Below are 14,728 nucleotides of genomic sequence, written 5' to 3'. Positions count from 1 at the left end.
AGAATAACACATTACCAATAAAACAACATTGCTGAACAGTAAAGGCCACTGACCTACATATAATTTCAAAACCTGTGTCTATGATCTCACTACTGCTGTTCATCTCTACCTGCAGGGTGTGTTTGTATATTATACATTTTACAGACACACACTGCTGATATATACCCAAGAAAAATGAAAGCTGTTGGGTATTAATGAAAACAGAAGCACAACGACTGCTGGGATGGTAGTGGCCTAGGGGTAACACACTCGCCTATGAGCCAGAAGACCCGGGTTCAAGTCCCGCTTACTACCATTGTGTCCCTGAGCAAGACACTTAACCCTGAGTGTCTCCAGGGGGACTGTCCCTGTAACTACTGATTGTAAGTCGCTCTGGATAAGGGCGTCTGATAAATGCTGTAAATGTAAAAATGTCTAAAAACGTCTAAACTTCTGGGGGTTAAATGATGTCATCTGTGCCACAACCTGGTAGAAGGGATCTTCTTATATCCTTGACCCAAATACAGACCCAACATATCATCCTGCTGAAATGACCTACGTCATGTGGCCTTTGGGTGTCTATAGTAAATTACTGCAAAAGAAGCAGCCGATGACAAAATCCATTCTCAGCCACACTCCACCACATAAACCCCTCTAGCATTTATCACCGGGGCTTGTCAACATTGCGCTAATTGTAGCAGGCCGGCTTCGCGGCAGACTTCTGGTGACGAGACCGCATGACACTTACTGTACATCGAGCCACACTGTATCGCGCAGTGACACTGACACACAGAGAGTGTGAAGACACAGATCATCTCGTCTGAGCTCGTCCGGCCCTCTGTCGCTATTCCTGAAACTAGTCCAGGTTGTAACTTTATATGTCTGATTCACCTTTAAATATTAATTGTGTGAAGAGGGCATGTGTGGGGGGGGCGGTTTACACCCAGCGTATCACCTAACATGACTACGGAGTCACATCATTCAATAATCTCAATTAGACTGGATCTCATCCCGCCTGAGTATATTTGGTGAAAGGTTCTATGGCCTCAAAAGTTCCAGTTGCTAAGCAACGAACCAGACCCAGCAGTGTGAGCGATGATGGTGGCAGAGCTCACAAAAACATGCAAACATTTTTGTCGGCGCACTTTCCAAGTCGGGTCCCTGGTTCCAAGCGGTCCTCTTTTGCAATTAAAATATAGTGTCCATGTTTAATTAGCATCACTACTAATAAAACATTGCCACACACTGTGCCTTTGAAATATTTACATGAAAAAGATTGTCTATTTTAATATATTTGTATATTATGGGTAATCGTGATCAGTGTGCATAATGTAGCAACATGAAATGACTGAACACAAGATGAGGTTTTTCCTAACACCATGACCGTGAGGCAAATCAAATTATATGTTTTATATTTTATTATAAAAAAATATATTATGGTGGTACCATATTTACCCCTTAAACTGATGTATTATGCAGACCGGTGAAACTGTACCCTTAGTTACCATATTTAATTTGTGCACAAATAGTTGACCCCAATATTAATAAAATGGTATATAGTTCTATCTGTAATAACATAACAAGTTTGGGACGGAACATAATTCTGTCACCTCTAGGGCAACCCAACACTTGGAGACAATAACACTCTTAGAGGATGACTTGTCTCCTCAGTAACGTGAGACTGGCTTGTTTATCCCACTGCAGCTGACATTTATTTTTGTAGTAAGCAGATAAAAATACATGGACAAGGCCCACCCTGTTCTCACTGCTTTCAATTTCTATTTACGACGATGGTTTAAAAGTAAATTCTACTCAGGAACCGAAAGTTTATTGCATTTTATATAGTGTTACTCGTAATGTGATGATCACTGAATAAGTCTGAGTGAAGGAAAGACCCCGTTTAGCCTCCTTTTAAGCTTAAAACACTCGGCCATCATAAATACAATCCCTACAGCCCTGAGATTCTTTAAAGGACATCACCATGGTCACCAGTAGAGCTGGGTGTTGTTTGATTTAATTGCCCGTTTCTTTTGCTACACTTTCTTCAAATTTTCATTTGCAACAATTAACTATAGTCAAGCAAGTCCATCTGTGACCAACTGAAAACTACTATATTTGCAAGCGATGCACTCTTCTAGATGCAGTCTTGAGAAAAAAAATAGTTTTGCGGTGTCTAACAAGGATTGAGGGGTATGCAGAAAAACAACCCACTAGCGCAAGTGGAAGTGAATAGGCATGTAGAGAGACGTGATGACTATTAAACAGCTCAAAAACTGGGACAATTCTAAAAACACTATTTCCAGGTCTCATAAAGAGGACAGGGAAAAGAGGAAATCTGGTCACCATATTGATTATGGTTAGCCACTGTGTAAGATATGTTTCAGTCTGCCAATATCAGAAAAAAAATGTGAGCAAAATTTAATTCAAAGTGCATAAAATAAGTGCAATGCCCAAAGCCGTTGGCTTAGTGCAATGCCTAAGCCAGCCTATCCCCCAGCAATGCTACGGAGAAACCCTGAGGTGAGCCCATTAAGGACTGTTATTGACAACATTGTTAACATGGGACATAATCTGACTGTTGAGTGTACATCAATTAAAGTATTGCAGGGTGAATGGTATGAGTATTGAGAAGTCCAGCTGGCATTACTCATGCAGTTCTCACGTGCTGCGCGGCCCCTTGCAGCGCCGCAGCCTCCCCTAAATGACAGTAGAGCGTGTGATTAAAGATCAGGCGGCGAGATGCCTCGCTGCATGCTAACCAGGGCCACCTGCAGAACCGGCCCAGCCTCGGCTTCAGCTTGGCTGGCTCCTGCTGCAATGCTCCACGGTCATGCCAAGGGCGCACAAATCCACAACACTTTCTCCTCACTGCAGGCAAGTTGGGGGCCAGAACTTTGCAGAACTTTAACAAATGCCAGGAGTTTGCTCATTTAACTTATGGATATGAATAGTGTAGCTTGGACATGGTGGTAGTAGCCTAGTGGGTAACACACCCGCCTTTCAACCAGATGATCACAGGCTCAAACCCCAATTACTACCATTGTGTCCCTGAACAAGACACTTAACCCTGAGTTGTCAAAGGGGGGACTGTCCCTGTAACTACTGATTGTAAGTCACTCTGGAAAAGGGCGTCTGATAAATGCTGTGAAAACATTTATAATTGTCTTGGTTCTTTCCATTTCATTGAATTTCTAGAACATACTGTTCTTACGTTGGATCTTTTGTTTGAATCCTTCTTGTTGCACGGAACAGAGTGATTTTGTTGAAAGAGTAACATAAAACCCAGTGTCCCTGACCTAGTTTAAGACACCTCCGCATAAGCCTCTCTTTCCATCAGAACTGTCACACACACAAACACACACAGACACAACTTCTCTGTACTATTCCCACAATATGAAGCAAATTTATAGTAAGTAAGATGGTTAATCTATATTTATAGGGCCATTCAACAGTTCCTACAGAGAACAGGCAGGGTTTGTGTAACAGCGAATGCCGGCTGCAGTTATCTGACGCAGCGTTTGTGGTTTAGAGCTACGATATATGACTACACCGCCACAACACTGACCAAAGAAGATGAGCTACCATAAAATCTGACCTTTCACTACGAAGTGGGATCTTCCTTTGTTATATAAATACATAAGTCACGACAGTGTGTACCAAAATCCAATTTTAAAAGTTAATAAAGCTTTTACCTATTTCTTCTGTATATGACTTGTGCAGCAAGGTTGAACCTACTGAAATATTGAGCAGCATGAAGTGTCCCATAGCGTGACCCATCCTATAGTAAATGAAGGCTCCCCAACCATTTTTAATGCATATACTAAACCAATATATAAAACAAACACAGCAATTAAACTAGATCCATAAAATGTTAAATATCATTCATTTTCCATATCATTAAATATCATTAAATGATAAATATCATTAAATATCATTAATTTTCCATCATTTTCCATGAATCAAAGTCATGATTTGGCAAAGCCTATTATTTAGAGTTGATATTGGCAAATCAATAAGCCACATTACACTTTATCTATTTAATGTATTCAAAACATCCGCTGACACGTCGCACCAAGACTACTGTATGCATAGCTGAGTGATAATAAATACAAAGATATTTACAGCAGGTAAAATTGCCCACTGGAGTCGTTCCACAAAACATGTCCAGAAATCAGCATGGCTTCCTGCTCAAAGTCACATCACTTGCACGGCACTGGAAAACATCCCATCAAACTAACTAGTGGTAAACAGGCAGAATTTGCTCTGTTGCGTGTTTAATTGGAGGCTAGAAACAGACGTTTTATGCTGTTCGTCCATTTACCTACCGTCAGCGGACTGCACACTAGCCCAGGAGCTGTATAACTCATCCTGAGTTAATGGGCTCCTCTGGACGTTTGAATGTTAAAGAAATGCGAATCATTGACTTTCAGGGGAGTTGGAGCACCGCGTTATTTTTTTATTATTGAAATAAACGGTTCGCAGTCCTGCGGTTCGCTGCCACGATCGTGCCCCAGTGCATGTCCACTCGAGCATTTTAATCAATGTGTCGTGGGTTGAGGTGAAAAAGATTAATACATATAAAAATAGAGCCCAAACACAGAGTCAATAATGCTGCTCTCAGCAGAATACAGAGGTGATGGTTGAGCTGTAGCTCCGTCTTCAGCACTTGTGGGTCTAAATAAATGTCATCCAAAAATGATCTGGGCTAAGAAGTTCATGTGTTTTCTTATTTTGGAGTCTACCATTCAGTACAGTGTTGCTGCATACTTGCACATATCTGAAAAATTCAAACAAGACAAATTAATAAATCAGACTTACCTTTTTGTTGTATTTTATTGGCAGGGATGAATTACTGAATGCCAGATTAATCATGTGATCTCCCTGGAAATAAGAAGGAGTTGCTTCAGTAATACAGTATTGTATCATGCATAGTGGTGGAATATCAGCCATTCAAACTTGTTTACTTCTTCAACCTTTAATTTTAGCTTTAAAGAAAGTCAATTAGCTAAACTAAATCACAGACATTACGTGTCATTTAAGAGACGTTACTCCAGCAATGACCCTGCTAGGGTGGGTGACACGGCAGTAAACATTAAAGGAGCACAATTTAATTAAGTCACATAATCAAACATGCATATCAAAGATCAGTCATCTTTTTATTGCAACTCTGGCAGCTAAAAACATAACCCCGTCTCAGCACAAGGGTCTCTCTGCCTGCTTGTTACTGAGCGTGGATGCATTAAGCCTTCATCCAAGATGAAATGCCTCTCCGTGACTTTGTGAAATCCAGAGTGCTAGCAAATGTGAAGCCCCAAACGCAAATGTGCATCAGCCCATCTCCCAAAATGTCATAAAGTATACAGTCCGCCCCCCACCCCCTCCCGCCAGGAGTCCCCTCTTTTCCACTTCCAAGATTATTATAAACAATCAATTGATTATGTATCGTAATTGAACCGAGTAACCCCGGGAGTGGCAGGTAGCCCTCGGTGGGTGAACAATCAGCAGGTCGCTCATGTGTCCTCGGGTTTGGGCAGCTTGGCTTCAGGAGATAGCATCTTGCCAGGCACTATAATGGGTTCCTAAGCTGTTCTTTGAGTCAGCCATTAGCATTATCAAGTTATTTATTCTCCGGGGTTCTTTCCACTGGCAAGCATTTTCCACTGCTCGGAGTGTAAGAAAGGGCTAGCTGTGATTTTCCATTATTTTCAACACCGCATGCGACGCTAAAGGCCCCGTTGTCAAATCCAAAGCATGAATTGATTATTATTTCTGCTAATGTAGCCCTGACAGCATGCAGAAAGAACAGCTGAAACATTCATCTCGACCCATTTCGATGAGTCTATTGGAAACTTTGATTTCTATTTATTTCCAATTAGCAAAAATTCTTTTGATATCAAATGCAAGAAAAATTGCTAATGTTTATAAATTAATTTAACATTAAATTCTCACTTCTTAGGCTCTGTAGGCTCCACCCATTTCCAATTTCACCAAATTTTTAGATTAATTATAGTACATTTCAAATAAATGATCTTGTATTTATGCTATTAAGAGTCTTAGATCTACTACTTGACCTCTTACTGTGGTTATCTGCTCATGGTTCTGATTGGCTGAGGGAGTTTGTCGCTGCTGGGAACATATGAAGCAGGCAGACAGCCCAGGGCAGCAGAGTGCAGATGAATTTGGTTTGATGTGCAGCCGCCAGAGGCAAAAACGACCAACTAGGCAGCCATATACGGCCAGTCACATGACTAGCCAGTAACAGGAGCATTACTATACCCTATTTTTACACTTATTCTGAACACTGCTCTTCAATTAATTATTTATGTAACATTGTTGCTCTATTTAGAGGCTATAAATGATAGCTGCTTATAACTGCATTCACACTTTTTTTTCCTATGCATGGAAATACTCTGCATAAATCTGTCCATGTCTTGAAGGACGAAAGAAAGAACTGTGTCACCACGGCTGGTAAATGGGGCACATGCGTTTCCTTCAACCGATCTCAACTAGCCAATTACCCTGAATTACTGTCAGTTCCATTACTGCCATCTCTCAACAGACGACCAGTGGACGACCCGCTCAGTTTACCTTCTCTCACTGTTTGTGTGACTAACCCGCAAACCACTAGCAGCCGCATAACCCGTGTGGTTTTCCAGGGGCGGGGCAGGGTGTGGTGGGGCTAAAGGTCTGGATGTGCGTCATAATGACAAGACGTTATCTAACAGTGGAGCCTTTGCCACATGGAAAAATTGACGGAACCTTGGGTGACTTTACATTTTACATCACGGTTTAGAGATTTACCCTGGGATTCACCCAGAGCGAACCTCAGGCGACCTTTCTGACAGCCAATGAGAATCGACCACACCACAGCCTCCTCGAACAATGATCAAAGAGTCAAACAGTGGTCCCATGTAAAGTGTCCAGAATGTACCAACCTACAAATCGGTACTTTTCTTGAAAAACTATTTTGAGTATCGTGTGAGTTTCAGTTGATTCTTTCTGAGGTGTTTAAAAAGCAGAATATGGGTATAGATACTCGGTGTTATGCGCACTGAAAAGTTAATGAAGCGGAGCTCTAGCACTGCTCCCCAACATTCACATCAATGCACATGTGTGGGCAGGGACCCAGTTGACTGGATAAAAGAATACTGGTGACAGTGTGTGATGCAACCAACATTATTTTTAACACCTGCACTGGAATTTTCTGTATAATTTTTTTTTTCGAGAGCTAGTGTATGACCGCATCATTACTGCTGTGCTGTTCCATGTGTAAAGACCTCCGTTAAATTTGCACCAGCTCTACTTCACTATTCTGTACTTTGACTAAGCACAGATGTCACCGGATGCAGTAATGTGGTTCAAAAAGACCTGTTTCAACCTGATTTCAAATTTACCTGCAATGATGAACATTCTCCAAATTAAAACAAAAGAGCATAGTTAAAAAAATGCATAGCTGATGACGGGCATATGGCGACAGGCCTGTCACCGTATCTCTCTCCTTCTTTAATTTCCTTCTGAGAGTAATTAGATACTGTAGTATATAATGACCCGCTGCAGTCTATAAATAAAATCTGCATGCCATTCACTGACAATAGGGCAGCCAGCGCACGTCAAGCATTAATGACAGTTATATAATCAGACACACCGACACACACACAAAATATTCATTTGAGGGTACATGGCCTACTTCATGAATATAATAAAGAACAGAAAGTGAGTTTTGCATCAACTTCTGCAATACGGACCTAGCAACACCTGTAAGGTTTCACCAGTTGGCATTTACAATAGCCTCTAGGTAGATTATTGTATTTATAAACCTAAAAAAACGAAATATGTGAGGGGAAGCATTCCTTTTCTGATGCCTATGCTTATGATGGCATGAATTTCCAACATCCTGGCAACAAGCTACAGCAGACATTCCTACTACGACTAACACATGACGTGCACATTCTACCTCCCATTTCATTTTACAATTCATACAGCATGCCCCTTATGTCTGAGTCAAGAAAAAATCACCAGCAAGAAAAAACTGTCAGCAAAACTTCACAGCAAAAGCTGACTTAAAGCCCTGACTGCATTATTATGAAACGGCATCTGCTATTTATGCATGTTACATAACGGCACAAATCAATGCGTTTGAAAGCATAGAAATATAACACATTGGACGTTAAGCATGGGCTACTTAAAAACAAAATGCTATTTAATCCCGGCAGCCATTCATGCACACATGGGAAAATATATTTAGGAGATTTTTATTGAAGACAGTCCGAATTGAGATACTTTTCGACACCAAAAAAATTACTTAAGCCAAACCAACCTTTGTTAGGCCGCTTTTGTCTTTAAAGTAAGTAGAATTAAACACTGGATGATCAAGATTCAGAAACTGTACTTACGCTAAAGCATCTGAGAAAGTGTGTCACACTCAACATGAACATCCTGCAGAGGCCGGGCACTAAAAATAGCCGGCAAAGCCCAGATCGTGCTTTTCACCACGGACAATGCATTTGTCATGAGAACACTCATTCCGAGGGCCCGAAAAGTCAGCAGCCGGTTCCCCGCGGTGACCCATCCCATGCCATTATCGGGTGGAAGAGTGGACGCCGCTGCACATACCTTCATCTGAGTGAGGCGTAAGGTCGCGTAAGGTCACAGCGGAACAGCTGCAATGAGCTCTCGCCGCCGATGGCCCATCAGCAGGTGACCGCGGTCATCCCAGCGCTCCTCTCCTCCCTCACTCTCTCTGCCAGAGGGAACCAGGCTGTGTGTGGTGAACTCCCCTCAGTGTTCTCAACCCACACCAACCCTCCACCTGCTACCACCACACCCCCTTCCACCAGTGCATTATCCTCGGAAAGCCTGCATAATCTGTGCCCCATAAGTCATTACACCGCAATAAAGGCGAGGAGAGCGGGAGAAGGGGAATTATTTTCATCCAATTCCACATGCCGGGTTTGGGATAAGGGTGACTGTGTGCTTTGACTTGCTGCAGTCTAGTGATCTGCTGTCTCTCCTTGCATTTTCACACAACATTGTCAGTGACAAGAAACACACACACACACACACACACACACACAAAGCATCCTTTTGTATATATACGAAATTGGGGTGACTGTAAAGTAGTCTCACATGTCATCAGATTTCGCGGGACTCAATGACAGCGTCCCAGCCAAGCATCACGGAAACAGTGTCGAGCCTCTTTAACGTAGGATGACATGTGAAGCCAAATGTAAAAGCGGACTTCCCATGCCCTTTGGGTGGGAGTTGGACATCTCTCACAGACCGAGCTTGCTTTATATAGCCGGCCCACCCTCCCCCACACAAATGCTGAGGCTGCTATATTTAGCAGCCACCATGTGCTTTTCAGAGTATCTTACTGGGCCCAGTAGGAACTTTCAACTTCTCGTAACAGTGGCTTCCCTCCATTTGTCCCTAGTTCTCCAAGTGACAGGCAGTTGTAGCATGGCCTTCCTGACTTCCAGAAACCTCTGTGGACAACGTAGAATGTGCATTCCATGTGTAACATAAAACTGCAACCTACAGAAATTGAATGCATATTTTGAACCATTAAAACATATATGCTCAGTATTTCAGTATCAAAATAAACATATTATGTCAGTATTAGTTCTGGAATTCTGGAATTTCCCTGCATGTATTCTACATCCAGTAGCTAATTAAGCAGGGGCATCAGTGGATGAGTGGGTGGCTAAGGATGGAATCAGAGTTGGGTAGAAACAAGTTACATTTACTCCATTACGTTTACTTGAGTAACTTTTTGGAAAAAGTGAATTACTTGTAAGAGTAGCTTTACAACGCTATGCTTTTTCACATTTACTTTTTTAATTGAATTAATTGAAACCAGAGGTTACAAAAAGAATACAGAATCCCAGTGTTTCATATCGACCCTTTTAGCATTTGTTAAATAGTGCCATAAGCTAAGTAGACCTCAATACTTTTTTCGTGGAGGAAGGAATTAGTGTTATTGTTTAGCTTTTTTTCTTTAATATATAAATGCTAATCCATATAATTAGCATTTATTAAATGTTTGGCTACTCTACCCACCTCTGGTTGGATAATAAGGAGGTTTATGTCCATTTGTTTTCATCTTTGACTAGAGGTCTAGGAATTAATCATCATCTGTATGTCATACTTGCGTAATCCAAAATACATTATATAAATATAACAATTTAATAAATTTTAAAAATCAAGGTTTGACAATTCTGTCAATGTATTGCTTATCTTCTGAAATTTTTCAAAGCACAAGTTGTATATGTTGATATTTAATGTACTGCTCCTAGCATCATGGTACAAAAACTCTGCTTTCGAAATGAAGCCTGGTGCTAATGCGATAAAATAATGTTTTAAAAAGCTGATCCAAATGGTCCCACGCAGTGCCCTTCACAAGGTGAGTCAAACTCTTGCCTTCCGGAATAAATCATAAAGCAATAAGAACTCTCTATTAAAATTCCATGCCATTAGCAGGAGCGCTTTAAGAATGCTGCGCTTTTAATGTCACGTAATGACTGCCAATAATGCTGTCAGCTGTTCAGAGCACAGCAGAAAAGAGCAGCTGGTTCAGGATTCAGATTCCAATCCGTTGCAAACTTGTCCTTTTTCAATGTTATTTAAAGCATGGCCACATTGAAATGTATTTTCCAAAGGCAATGAAAACAAAGGAACGAGTGGTTCATTTATGAGGACTTGCATGGTGCAGTGGATGCTCTATTCATTACAAAGGCCTTCTTCATTAAGGGACGCAATGACATATGAGACCCAAACTCAACAGGCGGCTTTCGGATGCTGTAATCTAGAGTCCTGAAATGTAGAGCGAACAGACATCCTATAAACTGCACTGAATGAGCTCACTATTTCCAAAGTTAAGTTTAGGCAAATGCATTAAAACACCCAACATAAAATTTGGACTCCAGCTCCATTTGGCAGGTGTAAACACATTACACCTGCCAAAGACTTTCTTGTTAAAAAAGGGTGTTAAACAAAATCAGTATGGAATCACCAGATCCCAATTACACAATACTGAATCAACAGACATCCAAATGTGCCTACTATAGAAAGTCCGAGATCCATAAGTCTCCTAGCAGTCTCGTGGCTTGTGCAGTAACCTACTGAAAGTTTCCTGGCCCAGTTGGTCTGGTCTGCTAGCACTTTGGTGAGTTGCTTTGATTTGCCAATGCCATATGAGGTTGACTGGATAGTGTTTCGCTAAAGAAAGAATGAATTACAGGAACATGAATTACTGGTTCCAGCACTGGGAGTTCTCTTGAACTCCCTGTTATTGCTACCAGTCACACACGTACAGGTCACTAGGTGATGCCTGAGTTTCATAATAGGGGTGGGAATCATCTGATATGTTGACAAGGTTTAGGTGACAAGGATAATACTGTTGAATCTCTCATGTCCACTAAATTACAATATGCTCATGAAATGTTTATAATTGTCTAAGAAAAGCTGAATAGTATCCTAAATTACTTTTTTTTAGCATAGGTGCTTGGGTGAAAACTGCTCACACAACAATTTTACTTTAAAACTTAATACATTGATACTGGATACCAGGGCATTGAAAATTTAACACTAGTATTATCACAATAAACTGTCCCACCCCGATTTCATAAGGTCCTCAGCCTCCTGCATTAAGTAAGAATGGGTTGAGAATACAGAGTGCATCAGGAAAGTATTCACAGCACAACACATTTTCCAAATTTTGTTATTTTACAGCCTTATTCTAAAATGGATTTTTTTTTCTCTGAATTCATCACACAACACCCCATTATAACAAAATAAGAAAGCTTGTTTCCCAAATTCTTAAACTTATTAAAAAGCAAATGCATTATTAGAAAGAAAAAATTGAGAAATCACAATTACATAAGTATTTTCAGCCTTTGCTCACTAATGTGTCACAGCACATTAGACAGCAAGTACATCCTCAAGTCTTTTTGAATAAGATGGCACAAGTTTGGCACACCTACACTGTTGACTGTTCCTCTTTGCAGCGTCTCTCAAGCTCCATCGGGTTGGATGGGAAGAGTTGGTGTACATTTTAAAATCTCTCCAGCAAAGTTAATTCGGATTCAAGTCTGAGTGAGTCCTTCAGGTGCCTTTAATTAAGGAGTGGCTTCCATCTGGGCACTCTACCATTGCTGTAGAAATGGTTGTCCTTCTAGAAGGTTTTCCTCTGTCTACAGAGGACCACTGGAGCTGGGTTCGGGTTCTTGGTCGGGTTCCTGACTACTCTCCTGGCCCTTTTCTCCTGATCGCTCAGTTAAAGTGGCTAGCCAGCTCTAGGAAGAGTCCTGGAGGTTTTGAACTTCTTCCACTTATAGATGATTGAGGCCACTGTACTCAGTGGGACCATCAAAGCAGCAGAATTTTTCTGGAACCTTCCTCAGATTTGCGCCACAAGACAATGATGTCTACAGTCAATTCCTTTTACTTCATGCTTGGTTTGTGCTCTGACATGAACTGTCAACTGTGGGACCTGTACATTTTTCACATTTTGTTATATGTAAAAAAATTTTTTATCCATTTTGAAAAAGGCTGTAACATAACAAAAGTGTGGGAAAAGTAATGTAAAAATTTTATGGATGCACTGTATGAATTATAAACTGCATGCAACCTATTTTCACAGTAACAGAAGTTCCTAAAACATTTCTTAATCCCCAAAGACCCATTTTCAAACTGCATTCAAATGATTTTAAAAGGTCAAGATGCAGTCGTCACCCCTTCTTTTATACCTATTACTTCTGGAGCTGAATAAAGGCCGAGTGATGTTCCAATATGAAAACTGAGACAGACCTCTCTAGCTCATGAACCTGAGCGACTTTGCAAAAAATCCAGTATTCCAGAACAGGCCGTACTTGGAACAAGAAGCTTAAGGAAGACACAGTGCATTGCTGCTTTAGAAGACACTGTTAGACGAACTGGTGCCTGTGGCAATTTTTTTCTGAAGCTGCATCTGACACTGATTTGGAATGACATAATGTGAGCTTAATAGTAAATGGACTGTCCCTCACTTCAATCAGTCCCCTGCAGCCAACAAGAAACTTCCATTTTTCCAAAAAAAATCCATTTTTCAAAAGAGATGAAGTCATTATTCTGCCATTTTACGCCTAACATGGTACATGGATGAAAGCCTATGACTACCAACTTACTGGAAAAATGATATTATGAGAAACAAAAAAAAATGTTGAAAAAGATGCATCCATAAAATACATAGCCTCTCGTGCAACATTATATAATATTTCAGAATTATATTCATATGTGGCCTGACCCTTGCCATATAACATATCTGTTCTGTTACGCCTGGACGTACCTGGTCTGACTTTTGGGCCGTTCACCATGAGGACAGGTGCCTGTGATGTCAAGGTGAGACAAGTGCACTGGAATTCATATTAACTACAACTTGATGTGCTGGCCCCAGTTAATGAAATCAAGTCCTATCTATAGCACTGTAATTGAGCTTTCCTCTACATGACATTTTCACACCACACATAATGTTGAATAAATATATATATAATGAAAGGAGGTTAAGAATTGAAAAGCGCAGCTGGTAAATGCTAAAAAAGGTTTACTGACCCTATTGCATCTTGGCATGGTATACATTATAACTTGTTGACTTGTTTACCTGTGGTTTGAAGACCTGATACCAAATAAGGCCAAGATGCAATCTTATGTAATACAGGATGTTTCTTACTGGACTGGAGTCGTTCTTATAATGAGTCAATTATGCACCTCTTCAGTTTCAGACAAATGTTAAAAATAGTCCTATTTGGGTTCCAAATGAGCAAAAATAGTCCATGGTAACTAAAAACCTAAATTAAATGACAAAGTATTTATTATTTATCAGGTTTTTGTATCTATAATTTGTGCGCTGTGACCCATAGAAAGACAGGAGCCAGCTGCAATGACACGGTGCGCTATGTTAAATGACCTACATAGTTATGAAGTAACAACAGTTGCGTGCGAACAGTTCTAACATGGAAGCCAACAGCAGAAAGAACAACCTGGGGCCAGGGCTTCTGGTTGCAGGCAAATGCTGCCCTCTGCTGAAAGGCCATCCTGCAGTTCACCCTGGCACCTGAACTTTGACCCTTATTGGAGGAGGACCACCCAAAACTGGAGCAAAACGCTTCCATTTCACTGACCTTTGACTAAATGGTTAGGGACCTCACACAGCTTACATCATGGATCAGTGGCCTGAATGTAGAAATGTAGACCGAGGGCAGGGGATTAATGTGGGCAGCCGAGAATATTGGCCAGCGCTGAGTTTGTAACAACCACACAAAGCATGCATGATACACACAGTCACAGTCGCATAGGAAATTCACCATGTTACAAATGTGCTCCAAAGAAGATCTATCTTCAGCAAGAAACTTGTGAAACATCTGAAACTGATCATTACGATACTGAAGGGTGGTTGTGGCTTAAAGGAAAGCTGTGAAGTCTAATTAATCAGTAGATCCCCAGCACTGCACTTACGTAACTATTGTTATTAATAGGGGTCCTTTAAAAAGATTTTATGATTTGTTGATGTGTGTCATAAAGTTGCTGTCAGTACTTTTTTACGACAACTACTACTTACCACAACTTTATTTACTGGTGATAACATTGGGAAGTGTCTCAATGAGAGTTATATGCTGTGTACTTTAAACTAAAAAAAAATCATCATCCATCTTCAAATGTTATTGCCAACTGTTTTGTAACCTGCTTCGAGGAAGATGTTAATATCAATAAATCT

General features: G+C 40.7%; 1 protein-coding gene across 15 annotated transcripts in view; it reads right to left on the bottom strand.

The window, feature by feature from the left end:
* Positions 1 to 14,728, bottom strand: part of atp2b2 (ATPase plasma membrane Ca2+ transporting 2) — a 101,806-nt gene that overhangs the window by 73,416 nt on the left and 13,662 nt on the right. For 14 of the 15 annotated variants that reach the window (XM_028999460.1, XM_028999467.1, XM_028999470.1 and 11 more), the window contains exon 2: positions 4,798 to 4,860. The gene's annotated coding sequence lies outside the window, so the exon portion shown is untranslated. Of the gene's footprint in view, positions 1 to 4,797; positions 4,861 to 8,592; positions 8,736 to 14,728 lie in introns of those variants that run through there. The other variant, XM_028999459.1, reaches the window with a different exon arrangement.

Source organism: Denticeps clupeoides, chromosome 12 (genome assembly GCF_900700375.1).
Source record: "Denticeps clupeoides chromosome 12, fDenClu1.1, whole genome shotgun sequence".
In the NCBI taxonomy this organism is placed as follows: domain Eukaryota; kingdom Metazoa; phylum Chordata; class Actinopteri; order Clupeiformes; family Denticipitidae; genus Denticeps; species Denticeps clupeoides.
The sequence above is the reverse complement of the archived record's forward strand: the minus strand, read 5'-3'. Positions and strand labels throughout refer to the sequence as shown.